Below are 18,745 nucleotides of genomic sequence, written 5' to 3'. Positions count from 1 at the left end.
GGGGTGGTCCTCTAACACCCTCCTCCTCACCTGCTGCCCCACCTGCCCTGCAGCTGCCCACCTGAGCCGCCTCCTCCCTGTCTGCACCCCTGGCACCCTCCGCTCCACCCTCACTTCCTGGATTCCTTTCTTGGGTCAAGTCCACTCCGGACACAGCCAACAGCTGAGAAGCCCCAGTCGTCCCAGTGACGTCCAGGAAGGAGCTGGCCTGGTCCCAGAAAAACAACTCCACACCTCACACAGTGGCTTACCCAATTCTGACTGAGATGTTAATGGGATCACGGGGGTTTATTTAAATTGTAAATGACAAATAATTGACCGCATTGACTTCTTTGCTCTTCCTGGAGGCCTCCCTGCTGGCTATTTTGGGGTCCCCAGGCCTCAGAGGTTATTAATCCACGATGCTCCTCCTCAATATGCAAGCCCCAACCTCAGTGCCGGTCAGGGCTGAGTGTCCTTCATGAACACTGCCGCCGGTTCACGTTTTTCAATCAATGTCACTTAGAAGACCAGGGATTGCGGCTTGGGGAACATTTAGCTCACAAAATCAGTGTGTGGGGAGCCGGTGTTGGAGGAGGGCTGGAGGGAAGCCGGGGATGCCCCGTCCCCTGCAGGGGGCCCCCAGACCCTGCTTCAGGCTCCTCTGTGACCCCCTTTCAGAAGTTCAGCTGCCTCTTCTCTGGGCCTCCTGCTGGTTTCAGGGGAGGAGAAAGAGAACATTTAGAAACAGCACAGCTCTGACCCACACCAAAAATACCCACATCAAATACCCGTGACTCGGCTGGTGTGAAAGACGGCCTCCTTGTCACGGCTCAGTCACATGAGCTCAGAGACCAAAATAGAATGTTTGGCAACTAGTCAAGTATCATCCGCCGCTGCACAGGGAAGGAGGGAGCGCCAGGAGCCCGGGCCGCAGGGGTGGGGGCTGCGGGCTGGCTGCCACCTGCCCTGCCCTGCCCCCGGGGCCTGGGGCAAGGCAAGCCCTGCTTTAGTCAGGACAACGGAGACCCAGGGTCGGTGCCCTCCACGGACCCCGCAGAGGAGGCTCCCGGTGGGGGATGGCCCACTGCCTCGGAACGTCTCGGGCCGGGATCTTCTACTCCCATGAAAGAGTCGAGAACCCAGGTCCCATGGAGACAGGGTGCCACCTCAGCTCCCGTGAGCCCAGGCCTCTCCTTGCCAACCGTCGTCAGTCCATCAGCCTAGAGGGATGAAGACCCAAAGCACAATGAGGTGGTCCTGCTTTTAAGAGGGCAGCACAGCAGCAGGATGACCACTTCCCCCAGCCCAGCTGCCTCCGGCTCCCCTGCCCCGGGCACCCAGTCTTGCCTCTGGACACCATGTGGCCTGCACAGGGCCCCTGCGCCCCGGGGCTCCCTCTTCCCCCTCCGGCACCTCCTGGCTTTGCCCATCCACGTCCACCCCACATGCGGGCCGCCCCATTCTTCTTCCTCCGGCTCCCGCTGCCTCCTCAGGTGGTGCAAGGACGAGGGTCTCTCGGGCTTCTTTTATCAGGGTGCTGACCCCTCCTGTGAGACTCGTGAGCCACCCCCAGAGCCCCCACCTGCTTCACCCCTGCGCAGGGTCAGGGCCACACATGCTGAGGGGCCCTGCAGCCGGGCCGTAGGGGCCCTCACACCGCGCCCACTGCTGTTCTCCTGGTTTGCTCTTCCTGTATCGTCACCTGTGAAACCTGCCTGCTGGGGTTGGATGGGGTGGCCCCCCCGGGTGGATGTGGAACCTGGTGGGGGGCCCTCAGGTCGCTGTGGTGTGCCCAACCCTTGCTCGTCCTTGAGACCAGGTTACCGTAGAAGCCTGTGCCTGGCCCTACCCACCCTCCCAGGCCTCCCATTTCCAGATGTGATGGCTTCTGCCATTGCCATTGCCGAGAGGTGACACAGCCAAGAAGGCCCTCCCCAGAGCTGGGCCCGCACAGGAACCACATTTTGAACCTCCCAAACTGTGAGCTGAACAATCCTCTTTTATAAGCAGCCCGCCTCAAGTATTTAGTTATAGCAACAAACGCTGATGATACGCTGCCTAACGTCTAGACCCAGTGACGGTCTGTAGCCGTGCTACTGACGGGAGCTCACCGGTTAGACGTCCAGCCACCCTGCTCCACACCCCAAGCACAGAGGCTGAAAGGGGCTCCCCGGGTACAGATCACTGCTGCAGTTGTTCACTCCACAGGCCACGCACGCCCTTGGGAAGGGTTCTCATCCCTATCCCGCAGGCCTGGGCACAGGGTCTGCGTAGCTGGGCTCAGCTACGACGGATGAACTCAGGTCCACTGGCCCAGCCTGACTTGAGCAGAGGGTGAGCCTCCCAGGCCCCGCTCCTGGCCTTGTGATTGGTACCTGCTGACCCCAGTGGCCGCCCCTTTCCACTCTCTCCTGCCATGCGTGAGGGTCCTGCCGCTGCACATCCTTGCTGGCCCTGGAGCCGCGGTTTCTTGGATCTGGTCCCCCTGACGGGGCTGTGCTGGCATCGCATTGGTTTATCGGCACTTCCCTGGTGTCCTGCGCATCTGGTGAGGCGTTGTGAGGTTTTCTTGTTCTCTCCTCATTTTCTTACTGCTGAATTAGAGTCCTGGGCGCGATGTAGGTAACGGTCCTTTATCAGATACGTTTTTTTTTTTTTAGAGAGAGAGAGAGAGAGAGAGAATTTTTTAATATTTATTTTTTATTTTTCCTGGACCCAACATCTTTATTTTTATGTGGTGCTGAGGGTCGAACCCTGCGCCCCGCGCACACCAGGTGAGCGCATTACTGCTTGAGCCACATCCCCAGCCCCGATCAGATGCATTTTTTGCAAACATTTTCTCCCGGTCAATAGTTTGTTTTCTCATTTTTTGACATGTTTTTAATCTTGCACAGGTTTTTGATCTTGATGAAGTCAGCTTATCAGTTCTCTCTTCCACGGATCGATATGCTGTCTAAAAAGTTACCACCACACCCAAGCCCCTCGGTCTCCTCCTGTTATCTGCGGGGAATTTTGTAGTTTTACATTGCACACCTCGACCCCTGATCCATTTGGGGTTGATTTCTGTGGGAGGAAGGTCTGTGTTCACATCCAGTTGTTCCAGCACCATTTTGAAAAGACGATCTTTGCTCCTTATTTCAACTCTACCCTTTTGTCAAAGATCAGCTAACTGTATCTGTGGGGGGGTCCACTGTGGGCTCTCTGTTCTGTTCCATTTATCATTTGTCTTTTGTTTTTTCCAGTCCCACACTGTCTTGTAGCTTTATGGTCGACCTTGGAGCTAGGTATGGACAGTCCTCAGACTGTGTCCCTTTTGCCTCTCCAGCTCAACTCTAGGATCAGTGTGTTGATGACCACAAAATGACTTGCTGAGTGTGCGATCACATTTCCATGACTGTGACAAAAATACGGGAGAAAACCAACTTAAGGGAGAAAGGTCTGTTGGCTCACAGTTCCAGAGGTCTCAGTCCACAGTTGTCTTCACGCTGCAAGCCTTTGGGGAAGCCGCACTTCATGGCGGGGAGGGTGCAGCAGAAGAGATGGGCTCCCCTCCTGGCAGCCAGGAGACAGAGAGGAAAAGAAGGAGAGATGGAGGGAGTGTCCAGGGACAAAGTGTAGTTCCCAAGGGCACAGTCCCAGGACTCTCTCCCCTCCACTGAGCCCCACCTCCTGTGCCTTCCGTCACCTCCCTGTATCCCATCAGTTATGAGTCCATCAATGGGTCGATTCATTGATGATGTTAGAACCCTCATGACATCATCATTCCCCAAAGCCCCACTTCTGAACTCTGCTGCACTGGGGACCAAGCCTTTGGGAGACATTAGAGCTTCAAACCTCAACACTGAGATTTGAATTGTGATGGCTTCAGATCTGTAGATCAAGTTGGGAAGAACTGAGGTCTTGGCAACATCGAATCTTCCTATCCATGAACATGGGATGTCCACTGATTTCGTTCTCAGGAGATGTCCTTCATTAGAGTCACATAGCGTTCCTCATATGGCTCATGTAAAAATGGCCTTAGCTTTATCACAAAATATTTCCCTTTGGGAGTGCTAGTATACATGGTAATGTGTTTTTAATTTCAAAATCCATTTGTTCTTTGCTGGAATATAGAAAACCAATTGACTTTTGCAAATTAACTTTGCGTTGTGCAATGTCTCTATATAATCAGGTATTCACTCCAGGAACTTTTGTCAGTTCTTTGGGGTTTTCTACATAAATGATCATATCTTCTGTAAACAAGGACAGTTTTATTTCTCCCTTTCCAAACTGTGTACCTTTAACCTCTTTCTTGTTTCCTTGCAGTGTGTAGATCTTCCATGTGACGTTACAGAAGACATGAGAAGGCGAATCCCCCCCCTCCCCCCGTGCCTGATCTCAAAACAATTCTAGAGTCAAGGCTTCCTGCGGAATGCTGGTTCTTGGAGTATCAGCAAAACAGAGACGAAGAACTGGCTACTGCTGCTTAGTAGGTGAGGTGAGTGCACGGCTTGGCTTACCAGTAGCCAGGCTGGTGGACAGGGCATGCTGGGCGGCATGGTTAATTAGCCATCCGCTTTGCCATACCAATTGGAAGCTTAGAAGTGTAAACTGTGTGGACTTAGGGGGAAAACCCAGCTCTTGCTCATGGAAGGGCTGAGCAGGGAGAAGGCCGGCAGGACTGACGAGCTCTTGAGAGGTTGGTGTGACTTCCCGTCCCTGGTTGAATCCAGGAGCTCAGCCCCGAAAGGGATGCTGGCCCCTCTGAGGTGAATGTGGAAAAGAATGGTCAGTGGGAGGGAGGGACCCCTGGGGGCTCAGTGCACCTTCTGGCGAAGAGATCTGGAGGGGAAAATGTCCTGTCGCCAGCACCCTCGAGGGCAGCCAGAGGGCAGAACCCAGTAGCTGGGATGCTGAGAGGGTGGACACAGTGTCCACTCACTGCTCCTCTGGGGAACCTTGGACATGTGCTTGAGATGGGGGGTTCTGTAAATGTGGGGGGCAAGGGACAAGGTGTCAACAGAGCCAACAATTAGAAGGAATAAAATGAGATTTTTTTTTTTGAGGTGGGAAAATCAATGCCCGGCAAGGACTTGAGCAGCCCTCCTCAACATTGTCAAGGTCACAAGAAACAAGGAAACTCTGAGAAACTGTCCCAGCCTCAAGAATCCTAAGGAGATCTGAGAGCTGAAGGTCACGTGGAACCTGGGAGGACATCAGGTGGGGGCTGAGGAGGTCCAGGTTCAGCCTGGGCTTTAGTTGGTGGTAGCCCATCGGAAGGGTCCCTTCTTTATTGCAAATCGGCAGCCGACTCTGGATGCTAACAGCAGGGGACACGGCTGTGAGTGCAGGGAACCCGCTGAGCACTGTGCAGATTTCCTGTGAGTGTATAACTGCTCTGAAATAAAGCATTTCTTACAAATCTCCCTCCGTGTATCTAGAGTGTTCAGATTCATACACAGACGTGGAGCAGTGCGGCCAGGGGCTGGGGAAGGGGCACCGGGAGCTGGTGTTTGATGGGGACAGAGGAGTGCTGTGGGTGGAGTGTGGGGACGGGGCGCAGCAGCGGGGCCTGCTGCACTCGTGTGTGTGTGTGTGTGTGTGTGTGTGTGTGTGTGTGCTGTGATTGATGGTGTTTAATTCCCTCCTTCCTCCCACAGCTGCAGCCCCACCCTGTGTTATGGGCTATTCTGGAAACCCACTGGCTTCTATCCTCCAAGCTCTGGGGTCCTTGGGGTGCCCAGCTCGGGAGCGAGCGTCTACACCCAGCACCATCTTGTGCTGGGAAGGCGCGGGCCGGCCAGGCGTCTGCAGCCCTCTCTGCAGGCCAGCACCCACGGACCCAGCCTGGTGTGCGCTGCTGCTGGCCACAGCTCCACGGCCTCCCGGTGTCCGGCGGAGCGTCCAGTAGGTAGGTATGTGGCCGCCTGTGGTTGATGGTGGCCTCTTCAGGACCTTCCTGGGGGGACTCTGCTCTGGGCCTCTCCGTCCCCGCCACAGAGTGCGGAGACCATTTTCCTCACAGTCGCCCTTTCCTGCTTTCACGGTGTCTTTCCCACCCGACGTCCCCTCCCTCTGGGTGACAGCCATTCACTGCTGGTGGCAGGCTTCCTCCAGGCGTGATAAGCTGCCCTCATTTTCTTTCCAACAGTCCCACAGCCAATAAAAAGCAGCCAAACAGTGAAATGACACCCAGACTGCGTCCCCAGAGGCCGTGCAGACCTGAGAAGTTGCTGGTGGTGATCAGGGGCTTCTGTGCCTTTAAACAAACAGCCCAGTAACAAGGAGCCTTCAGTGAGGAGGGCCAGCGCCTGGGGGCAGGCGGGGCTGGGGCTGGGTGCACTGGGAGGGGTGGGAGCTGCCTCAGGGGGTGGCCTAGGACACAGGGCTCACCTGGCAACTGAGGGGCAAGGACTGCTCTTTCTGTCCCTGCTGGCAGACCTGTGGTGGCTGGGTGTGGCACCCCCTAAGTTCCCACGTCCAGGTCTTGGTCTCCTCTGCTCTGGGGCAGGTGCTTGGCGGGGGCGGGACTGCCAGGATCCGTGGCTTGAAAGGCAGGGTCACCAAGGGCAGCCAGGCGAAGTCACAGGGCAGCGACCTGGGGACCTGGGGCGGTTGCGCTCAGCCTCCCTTCTCAGGTGCCTGGCTGTCAGCTGCTCTCCATCTCGGACTCTGTCCTCTATCACTGTCCCCTCAGCGAGGGACAACAAGCCCTTTCCTGTCTCACCAGACACAGGAGGGGAAGGACAAAGTGCAAGCTCTGCCCGATCCCTGTGCCCGTCCAACTCCTCTCCCCTCCCTGTGCCCAGGCTTCCCAGTCCTCCCTGGGCCTGGATAAGAGGAGGACCCAGCGGGGCAGCACACCCAGGGCCCTCCCGGCCCTGCAGCCCACACCTGTCCACGCTGGGGGCCAGGATGAGCCCTGCCTGGGTGAGGCAATCAGGGGCTGCAGCAGTCCGCCAGCCGGGCCTTCCCGGGATGAGCGGCAGAGAGGGCCGGGTGGGGAAGGAGCTGGGGGTGGGCGCTGGGGGAGGAGGAGGGGAGCAGGCCATCTCGGGGCACGAGGACACCCAGGGAACACTGCTTCCAGGAGCCTCAGTAAGGGCGCGTCCCCAGGAGGGTGGCCTGGAAACTGTGCCCTGAGCAGGGCCTGGGTCTCACCCTCCCATCTGCTGGGGTCGGGATAGAAGGGGATGGCAGAGTTGGGCCCCTCGTCCTCTCCTGCCTTGGACATCAGGAGCTGCAGAAGTGTCGTCCCCCTGGGCACGGCCCATCCGAGGTGGCTCAGTGGAGCCGCTGCTCGGTCTCTGGCACTAAGGACCGCCTCATCACCCGGGGCTGCGGGCTGCACAAGTCCATCTCCCTGGGGTGGGGGCGCTGAGCCCTGGCTTCCCTCCTCCTCAGTAGGCCTCAGAGGGACACGCAGCTCCAAACAGGACCCCGAAGAGAGACGGTGGACAGAGGCTGCTGGGCTGCTTCTAGGGCAGGCAGGGCCACAAGTCCTCATCTCTGTGCCCCCTGCCTCTGGCCTGTGCAGGACCCTGGGCCAGCTGCGTCCTGCTTGAGGCCACAGCAGTGACCCATCAAGCCCATCTGTCCCTGGGGTCAGGAAAGGATCTGGGACTTTAAAAATCCCAAGCAGTTGACACAAAAAGCCCTTTCTGGGCATTTCAGCTAATGAGGGACCTGAAGTCCAGGGACTCTGAGTGGCCGATCTCCGTCCACACTGCCCTGAGAGAAAACAGGACGTCAAAGTCAGCCAGGCCCACGCTGCAGGTCTCCCCGGGGGCTTCGACCCCTGGCAATTGCTGATATTTCCACCTTCACCACACATGCTGAGCGTCTGGACGGTCCAGCCGCCCTGGGCACTTACCTCCATGTAGAGCAGATATGCAGACTGGTAGCCCAAGCGAGGTCAGGTCAGCGACCTCTGACACCGTAAGTTCTGCCTCCAGTCAGGCTGCTTTCTTCTGCGTGATCTTTGGGGCCTCCTTTGATGTGGCTGCGGGCACAGGGCTTCCATCCCGCAGAGATGAGCCAGCATCAAGAACGCGGCTCTTGGGGTCAGTGATGGACGGGGTCATTTCTGGAGCACCCCAGCTGGCCCAGCTTGGCCTGGACACGGGCCCTTCTACCTCCCCATCAAGGGCATTGGTGGAGGCTGTGGGATCCACTCAGGTATTCAGTCCATCGGGGCTCACGGGGGATGATGTGATTTACACTACCAGCCCCTGTTGTGCACACGGGTGGGCGTGGAAGGAGGCGAGCACAGTCCTGCCCCGCTCCACGCCTGTGCGCAGAAGACAGGAGGTCATTAAAGCACACCAGAGAGGAGCCGGCTGTTAATGGAGAGGCTACTCAGTGCTCTGCACTGTCACAGGCAAGTGGCCTGTGGTTTGGACACTTGGCTCCACTTTGTAGGTGGGGTTTGAAGACCCCAGAAGTGGGTCGGGGCGTGGCCTCTGCCCTCACTCTCCCATCAGGTGTGGCTGTCGCTGTGCTGTCTCCACTGACAGACAAGGGAAGGCCCAGCAGGGATGAGGGAGGGCCCAGGTGGCTCTCGGGGGATGAGTAGAGGCCTCCTGGCACCTACCAGGCACGGGGCACACGCTGGCCCAGGGTGGGTAGGGTTTGGACGAGAGGAGAGGGCCACTGGATAGGAGGAGAGAGCCCAAGAGTGGAGCTGGGGTGGTGCTGTCCACCGTCAGAACCACAGTCTTGGAGTCCCCGCTGTGTGCAGAGAGCAGCCCAGGAGACCAGGGAGCCCTGGCTCACACCATGCAGTGGATGCCCCCACTGGCCACACCTACTGGACCACATCAGGACTCTGCAGAGCCAGAGGACACAGAGCCCTGGCCCGGGTGAGGACCCACAGCTCAGGTCCCAATTCCTGCTGCTCTGCCCCTAGACTAGAAGGGTGCTCTCCAGGGAGCTTCCCACGGGTGGAGACCCCTGCCCAGGGCCTTGGCAACACCGGCCAGCTCCTTCCTGCCTTCCAGTCTCCTGCCAATCCAAGCCCAGTCCCCGGGTTGCCGTCTGCCAAGGCCAGCCTGCTCCCCACTGCAGGCTGCTGGGTGCCAGGCTGTTAGTGCTCTACGTTATTTAGTGCATTTGGAGTCCAAGTGAAACGAAGCTGGCAAAGCTGAAGCCCCAACTCTGCTTTGGATAAAAGAGGCAAAACGATTAAGTTGTACATAAACGTATCAAAAAAGTGCAAATAAAGAACTTCACAATGATAAACAGTTATTAGATCTGTGGTTAGGAATGACCTACAATATTGCTACAAATGATGATATGCTAGAACATATAAAATAAATACTTAACACTTAATATCTATATGCAACACATTTAAGAATGCAATTTATTATAGTGAATTTAATTTGATCATATAATAAAATACTTTGCATAAGAAATTGCTTTTCTATATGAAATAACTAAATTTGTATGACTTAAAAAAGAAGTTAAGAAAACATCTTCACAAAACAAATATCCTTCAGTTTTTCTTTTTTAAAATATTTCATTGCATATATGACATACTGGGGTAATAATGATGCATGACACTGACATACCCCTGAAGACTGCAGAATACTATTTGGTCATGATCTTACACAATATATTAGATATGTGATCTCAATCCTAAGATTTTGCTGGCTCGATTTTCTTCAAATTCAACTATTGTTTAAATTTAAATTTAAAATTTTAGCTGATAAAACAAAAAGCACCATCAGTCAGAAGTTCACAATGATTTCTGATAATTTTTCATTTTAGGATGGATTTTCCTAGTGGTACAACTGTTACTGGCACTGTGACAACATTGGGATAAGTTTCTGATATTTTATTTCAAAATATAACCTTTAGTATATCTAGAGCCGATGGTTCTCACACAATTTTTCTATCAAGATTTAACTCTCCATACAAATCAGTTTTAATCAGATTCAGTCTGAATCCAATTTTAAATATAAATAAACACAATAGCATTTTTCCTTACAGACACTTATTTTTCTTACAATTATTCAGCCATATTGATTGCACAAATCAGTGGCTTCCACAGCTGTATATGACCCTCCCTCCAGCCCTCTCACCCCCTCCCCTCCCCTCGCTCTTCCCCAAGGCTCTCTGTTCTATTTTCCTGTCGTTTTCCCCACATATGAGAGAAAATATGTGATATTTGTCTGTTTCAGGTTAATTTTGCTTAATATGACTTCCTCCAGTCCCATCCATTTTCCTGAAAAATGACAGGATTTCATTCTTTGTGGCTGAATCATACTCTATTTTGTACATTTACCATTTTTTTTTGCAAGAGTTAAAGGAGTAAGATTTATTTAAGAATAGAAATAGGAGCAAGACTCTTGCAGGGTGAGAGGGGACCCAACAGCAGGTTGTCATCATATATATATATATATATCTGTATTCGTTCAATTCCATATATATATATATAAATGATACTGGGAATTGATCCCAGGTATGCTTAGCCACGGAGTTGCATCTATAACCCTTTTTAAAATTCTATTTACAGACAAGGTCTTGCTGAGCTGCTTAGGGCCTCGATAAGTTGCTGAGGCTGGCTTTGAACTTGCGATCCTCCTGCATCAGCCTCCTGAGCCTCTGGGATTACAGGTGTGGGCCACTGTGCTCTGCATACCATATTTTTTAAAGCCATCCATCTGTTGATGGGCATTAGGCTGATTCCATATCTTGGCTATTGTGAATTGTGCTGCAATGGACATGGGTGTGTAGGTGCCTCTTTTGTAAATATTTTTTTTTAGTTGTAGATGAACATGATTTATTTATTTATTTATATTTATTGGCCATTTGTACTTCTTTGAGATGGGCGCTCAGATCACTTACACTCTCATTCTTTTCAGCCTTTTTGTATCCTCTGGATAGTAACCCTCTGTCAGACGAAGGGCTGGCGAGATTTTCTCCCCGAGCAGGCTCTCTCTGTACTCTGTGGACTGTCTCCCTGGCTGTGCAGAAGCTTTTTAATTTGACGTGATTCCATTTGTCAATTCTTGCTTTTAGATCCTGAGCTGTTGGAGTCCTAGTCAGGAAATTGTTTACTGTGCCTACATCTTGAAATGCTACCCCTGTTTTCTTCCAGCAATTTCAAAGTGTCAGGTCTTACATGAAGGTCTTTGATCCATTTTGAGTTTATTTTTGTATAGGGCGAGAGGTAGAATCCAGTAAGGAGAAGAAATTATGTACGTCCCATCACCAAGCTGATCTTTGCCAGTTTCGTTCCTTTTTATTAAGTGAAGGATTTTACTCTTCTGTTATGGGGTTTCCAGCGGATTCTGGTTCCTGGCTGTTGTTCTGCTTGGCTTCTGACAGGTGCTGGACACTGAATCCTGCAGAGGACCTCACCACCTGTGTCCTCCTAAAGGCAGATCCTCCGTATCAACAAGAGTCCAGTCCCCACAGTTCTCTGTCACTTCCCTGGAGAAACAAGCCTGCTTGACTCCGACGGACTTGTTGTTACTACGTTGTGAAATAGGGTTCACCTTTTTTTGTCTTTTTGCATCTAGATTATTGGTGAGGTTGGTCTGGGATTTTCTAGTCTCACAGTGTCCTTGTTCAATCTTGATCTCAAATCATGCCAGTGTCGAACCCGAGTCAGGTATTTCGTTTGCTTTATCTATTCTCTGGTACAAACTGTGTCAGGAAACAATTTTCTGTTCATTGAAGCTTTCGTAAAACCCTCTTTGAAAAATCGCCAGAACCTGGCATCCGAATGATTTTTATAAATTTGGTTTTGCTTACAATGCTGTGTAAGTTTTCAATTTTACTACCAGGAAACAGCTACTGATGACGTTCTCCATGCCTAGCGTTCCTGATGCGTCTGTAAACGCTTTCTATACTCCTCCTGTTCCTGCACTTCCTAACCTTGACCTTGACCTTCCTACTCAGTTGGTTTTTTTTTTCATTTGTTTCCAAAGAAATGGCTTTGATTTTATTGATCATCCACATTTTGTCTGTTAATTTCTGCCCTTATTTATTATTTCCTTTTTTCTTCTCTAAGGGATTACTCTATTTTAGTAGGTTCTGAAATTAAATAATTAACTGGTTGGCTTTATAGCTTTCTTTTTGAAATGCATCAAGAGCTGTGAGTTCACTTTTAAGGGCTGATTCAGCTCTGTCTCAGGAGTTCTGATGCCAAGCGGCACTTCATTCCCGCAGTTTTAGGTATTTGGTTATTGACACCCTGATTTGTTCTGTAATGCATGAAGTATGGTTTTAGTGTATCTTTTTCTAATTACTTATGGTCAACTTTCTCTGCTATTTGGATTCCAGCATTTCTCCCTCCAGGGGCACGTAGAAGGTTTGTGCATTATCTAAGGAGATAACACAGACTCCAGAGGCTTTGGAAGGTCATTTGGCCACACTTACCCTGCTCTGCCCAGCACTTGCTCATGTTGTCTCCCTGCCTTGGCTCTGGCCGCGGGGATGCAGTTTTAGTTATCCTGTCTCCCTCTGGTTTGGAAGCCATTAAACTACCTCTCTCCGTGTATTTAGTCCACTAAAGCACAGGGCTCTGTCCAGCGTTTTCACTGCTGTGACTGAAAATCCTGACCAGGACCGTTTTAGAGGAGGGAACACCTATCTGGGGCTCGCCAGTTCAGAGGTTCCCGTCCAGAGGTGGCCGGCTCTGCTCCTCAGGGCTTGAGGTGAGGCACGTCATGACGGAGAGCGTGGCAGAGGAAAGTGCTCCCAGGGTGATGGGGAAACAGAGAGACTGAGCTCAGCCCACCAATATAGAAACCCCAAAGGCCCCCCCCCCCAGGGACCCGCTCCCTCAGCCACACCCGTCAGTCCCTATCAGGGGATTAACCCACTGATGGGTCAAGGCTCTCATAACCCAGTCATTTCACCTGGGAACCGTCTGCATTGTCTCTTGCATGAGCTTTTGGGGGACACCTCTTATCTAAACCACGATAAAAATGAGCTGTGGATATGACAATGTTCTATTTTTTCCTAATTCAGTCTGAAGTCATTTCATCTTCACCTCCTTCTCTTGCTGCTCTCACCCCAGACTTTGATTCAGTATTATCAGATAAATAATTCTCATCAGGGGTTCAGTAGATTGGCCACAGCCCTTTTCTCCATTCCTCTGCCCGGGGTTGTCTGTAGCGGGCTGCTCTGTCCCCTGAGGTCACCTGTCTTCTGGCTGAACTGTGTCCCCTAGCAGCTTTCTCCTTAGTGATCTCCAAGGGGGAGGCTTGTTCTCCTCTCTGAACTCCGAGGCCCTCTGCCCTCGCCCCTGAACAGCAGTTTCAGGGAACTCGAGGACCATATCCACAGTCCTCCTGGCACGCCGAGGCTGCTCACTCCTTGTCCTCACGCACACATCGCAGCTGAGGACGCTGCGTGGCAGTCTCCTTGCTCTTCTCTTGCAATGCCTTTTCTCCCTCCTTTCTGCACTGTAACTGTCACCGTGGCCCACACACCTCCTGCCTGGCACTTGGTCTGCTCAGTGACTCGGCGCTCCTGATTCTTTGTCGAACCTCGAGGATTTCCGGCCACCTGTCTTCAAATGTCGCTCCTTTGCTACGTTCTCATTCTTTTCCGTGTGTGCGTTGGAAGCTCACTTCATTTTCTATTTGAAGTAAAAAAAAGAATCATCAATTAGATATGAACTAAAAATAGATCCATTATTTTAAGAAGCCCAATTAAGGATCCTAGAAATGAAAAATAGAATCATTGGAAAATTATTTTTTGAACCCCAAGTGGAAGTGAAAGAATCTGTGAACTGGAAAGCGGCCCCTGAAGCTCATTCTGAATGAAACACCTGGAGGCAAACCTCAAGACGTGGGGGTGAAGAGATCCAGAAAGCACACCAGGAGGTCAGTCCCTGGCCCTCACTCCTGGTGCTGGGTCACTCTTGGCTTCAGGTGGACTTTTGTCGAAGCCCTTGTCTCCTCTCCACCACGTGCTTCTTCTTCCGGTCCGTGGAGGGCTGTCTTTGCCCTCTGAGTGTCGATAATACCTGATATGTGTAAGTATTGTACATGCAATGGATGCCAAAGGAAAGGCGTTCCAAAGAACAGCGACGTGTGTGCGGACGAGGAGGGAGCAGCGTTGGAGAGGAGAGCACAGTTCCAAGTCTGAACTTGATGCCAAGTGTCCTGGAGTCCAGCCCCACGTCCCCTAAGCCTGCTCGCTGGAGGTGTCTGGGCTGCAGAGAGCCAGCCTCCAGTGCCAGAGGGGACCAGGGCAGGGTGCACGTCCAGCCCCGAGGCCACCAGGAGTACAGGACGGGGTTTCCTGCCTGCGTCTTGAGAGCAGGCTTCTGGGCAGCCTAATGAAGATGGGGTGCGAGGCTCTGCTGCATTGGGACCCAGCCAGGCTGCGGGGACGGGCCAGCCGGGCCGCCTTTCCCGTGGGGCACAGTGAAGCTGACCAGATCAACTGCACTGACCTGAAGAGGTGGTCAGCCAGTTCCCGTCTTGAAGTCCACGAATCAGCTGCTGCCTGTCGTGGTAAAGAAACACTTGATCTGTCAGTGCTGTTGGGCTGGCCAGGAAGCGGCTGGACGGCTGAGGGCATCCATCATGGCAGGGAGAGGTGGATCCCAAAGCCGGGCGTGCTGCTTCTCTTGGTAGAGGTTGCAGTTACAGATCAGCGTGTCCTACCTACTTAGAGCCAAACCCAGGACTTCGTGGAAATTGGTGAAATATTTGTGTCAAGGGGCCCCTGCTAAGTGCCCTATGGAGCTCCTGCCACAGGCCGTGGGAGACAATCTGCCATGGGGCAGTGCTGCCCTGACTTCAGGGGACATGGGAGGGAGGGATAGCAGCACGGGCGCCATGTACCTGCACCACGCATGCTCGGCACAGCGGGACTGACAGGCATATGTGCAGCAAGCGGAGGCTGAATCAGTGGCCAGTGAAAACAGTGGCCACACCTTGGCCTTCTAAAAATCCCATCAATTCAATCTCATCTAACCGAAACGCCATCCTGGGAGGATCTGCAGGCAACTGAACGGCGTTAGGCTGTGCTGAGCCGCGAATCTGACTTAGGGAAAAAGGTAGAGGCTGCCTCAGCCAAGGTCCAGCCTTTTGCCCCCTGAGACGTCCTACCTGCACTGTCTCTGCTGGACGAGGACCCGTCCCCTGGAGCGTACCCCGCAGCTGGAGCTCATCCACTCAGGAAATGATGCCGAACTTGGATTCTGTGTTTTAAGATATGCTGGACAGGCCTGACGCGCTGGTGCTCTGGTCACCTGGCATCAAGCCTGGCCCCAGCAGGTCACATCTGCAAATGAGCAAATCGGTGAATCAGGGGGTTGTCAACTGCCTGGTTTGGTGGTAACTTTGAAATGATCTCAGCCATTACCCCTGGGGAATTGACCTGCAATGTCCCCTGCTCCTTTCATGTACCCTGGGGACCTGCCCCACGGAGGTCACTTCCCGAGGGCGGGCTGTCTTGTGGGTTACCGTCCACTGCGACGCCTTGGACGCCGTGTCAGCACAGGCTGCAGGTGTCTTGGAAGTGCGTTGCTCCCTCTGCAGTGAGACAGTGGCTTCCGCGTGGGTGCTTGAAACCCCCACCCCGGGCAGTGCCACCTAGGGTCAGGGCGGGCAAGCCAGGCCGGCTTCCTCGTCCGGGGTTCCCTCCCTGCTCTCCCTCATGCTATCAGAAAATCTGGGCCCCTGGGAAAGCAGGAGGGGAAGGCTTCTCCCAGGAAGCCCAGCGGTTGTTCTCATCAGGCACAGAAGAACAGGACCCGAAGGCGCGGTGTGGCCCCTGCTCAGCCCTCTCCCTCCCCCTCCCCCTCTCTGGGGGATGATCAGCCCCCGATGGAACAATGCAGGAGATGACGCCCCAGGTTGCACTCTGACCTCCACCTGTACCTGCAGTCACTGACCCCCGCTGGCAAGTCAGGGCCCAAGGCCTGGAGGGACTTTCTACAGCACTTTCCGGTGGACGGGGTCTCATCAGTGGACGTGAGGCAGAGCGTGCGGCAGCTGCAGGCCGTGTCAGGGAGTGACTTAGAGACAGTAGAGGGGACAGAGGGTGGGCATTCTTGGGTTCTGCACCCTCTGTCCCTGTGGGTAACTCCTTTGGGCATCAGAATGTTTGCCCTTCTATGCAAGATGCCCTGCTATGGGCTGCTAATGCCCCAAAGCTGCTGCTCTTACCTGCAGACTTTGAGTCCGGGTCAGGCAGCACGAGGCTGGCTGACCTCCCCTCGGAGCCCAGGGACCTTCTGGCCAAGCGGGAGCAGCTTTCCCTGTAGGTCAGTGTGACTCGGCCGTGGCACTTGCTGGTAGAGCTCGACTGCGTGGCTCAGGGTCTTCCATTTCCTCGTCTGCAAAAGAGACCACAGCCGCCGAGGCTCACAGTTGCAGAGAACCTTGAGGGTTTGACAGTGTCCCTGAACGCTGGCCGGCGATGGCAGCTCTGGTGCTGGCTACCACGGGGTGTCACTGGGATGACACAGTGCTGTCACTTTGTGCAGGTCCTGTTGGTGAGGAAGGAGTCTAGGATAGGAATCTCCGTCACAAACATTTATTAATCAAACACCTGCTACGTGGGGACAGCACAGGGTGCCCACGCCACCAAGCCAACATTGTCACCTTCTTTCTCTCAAAAATCTCCATTTTGGTCTGATGATAGAAATTTGCTCGGTAGAGTAATGATCCTCCAAAGATGCCCAAGTCCTAATTCTAGGACTACATTACCTCACGTGGCAACTGGAGATGATCCAGGATTCTCTGGATGGTCCAGCGGAACCTCAAGGTGCTCACAGTGAAAGAGGGAACCAGAGAAAGTCTCAGAAAGAGGGCGGCAGGAGAGACGGGCGGGTGTGCTGCCTTTAGATGGAGGAAGGGCCCTGAGCCAAGGGTGTGGGCACCACTGGACGTTGCAATGTCCTTTCCCGGAGCCCCCAGGAGAGGCTGCCTGCCCCACCCTAATGTAGCCCACCAGGACCCAACTCTGACCTCTGACCCCCAGAGCTACGGGAGAATCAATTTGGGCTGCTTTATGCCACTGTTTGGGGGCACTTGGTTACAGCAGCCGTAGACACGAACCCACTGGGAATCCGACACAAGGTTCCCTGTGTCCAGCCACCCCTGGACAGTGCTTGCCTTAGCAGCCACCATAGCAGCTGCTGAATTCCTGCTGGCCGTGGGAGGAAGGGGCCGGGGGCCAGGCTCTGAGTCCCCGCCTGCGCAGAGCTCATGGTGCCATGGGACGACTGTGTCCAGCAGGCAGTGGGACTTCTTGGAGGGATGTGTGCTGAACAGGGTGTGGGGAGTCTTCTGTGATCCCAGCCATGCAGCGGTCACTGAGACACTGCTGCCCCACCCGGCCACCTTCCCTTGCTGGCCACAGCAGATGGGCAGACTCGGGGCTGGAGGCCACGGGTCCCAGGTGCTGGGAGCTGAGCAGGGGCAGTGCTCCATGGAGCCCAGCACCTGGCCAGTCGCCCCTGACTGGAACCCCTTCCTTCTTCTCCCTGCGCTGTCAATCAGTAGAAAAGACACAGCCACATCTACGGAGCACGGCTAATCAGCCAGGCACTCCATTAATGAGGCACCATTTTCTGCTCTTGATTCTCATTACAGTGAGTTTATTTTCGTTTCTTGTGTAGGAGAAAAAAAAAAAAAAACAGGTGCTCACATTTAGCCTCATCAGCTTCCTGTTACTGTTTGATTCACTTATTATTTTTAAAATAGGTCTATTTTGGAGGAAATGTGACCTGGAAGAGACCCACGGTATTTACTCCGGTGGCCGCTGGGCTGCTGCGGGAGGGCGTGTTCCCGGTGGGGGTAGGAGGAACCAGGGAGCCAGCTGCAGCTGGCCACACACACTGGCCACCGCTGGTGTCCTTTGTCTCTTTGCACAAGTTCCTTCTCTTCCTTTCTCAGAGGGAAGGGCCTGCGTTGACATCACCAGGTCAGGTGAACAGGCCAGGCCCCAGGGCAGGCTGCGGTGGGGGGTAGCACCACTTCCTAAAACGTGACCTTCTGTTCCCACAGTCAGCTGGGCACCCTCCCTGAGGGCTCTGGCCCACGGAAACCCAGACCCAGCGCTTGGGGCCAGGGAGGGGCCGGAGGGTGAGCCCACAACTACCTCCTGCCCTCACCAGCTCTGCCCAGGGTCAGGGTCCCTGTCCACCTGCAGATCCCAGTTTGGAGGTGCAGCTTACGGTCTGCGGTCCTCCCTGAGGGGCAATTGCACACAGTGACCGCAGCTCAGGGTCTTCTTGCAAACAGAAGGGACGCCCCGTCTGCTTACCCAGGCGGTATCCGCGGGCTGGCCTCTCGTTGGAGTGCAGGTGCGCCGTCTCGGAGCCCCATTCCAGGGTCGTCCCGCCCCCTGCCTGCCCCGTCCGTGTTCCTTCGTGAAGGGCGGGCTTAACATAAAAATAGCCATCCGGGGGCATCGTGGGGCTCCTCTACAGGTTCCCATAGAAACCAGGCAGTGCAAACATGTGGAGAATTTTTTCAAGTGAGCCCAAAATTTTATCCTCCAAAGATTCAGGGTCATTCTGTCTTCCAATTTGGAAGAACACTTCACTGCTGACAAAAGGTTTTTAAAAAGGAAGTCATAAAGTGCCCTCACTCCTCTCCGTTTCTCCCTGCACTCTCACACACTGGTTTTGTCTCATTTTATAGGAGCAACAAAATGTCACTTCCTGAGGTTTCCAACTCACCCCTCGGGGGCTTGCAATAAGCCCTTTTGAGATGAAATTCTCCCTCCCCAGACGCAGAAGGCAGCATGGAAAGAGATGCTCACTCCTCCAATTTCAGAGCTCGGACTCGCCCCGGGTTACTGG

The sequence above is a fragment of the Marmota marmota genome, unplaced genomic scaffold (genome assembly GCF_001458135.2).
Source record: "Marmota marmota marmota unplaced genomic scaffold, marMar, whole genome shotgun sequence".
NCBI lineage: Eukaryota > Metazoa > Chordata > Mammalia > Rodentia > Sciuridae > Marmota > Marmota marmota.
This window is presented reverse-complemented; position numbering follows the sequence as displayed.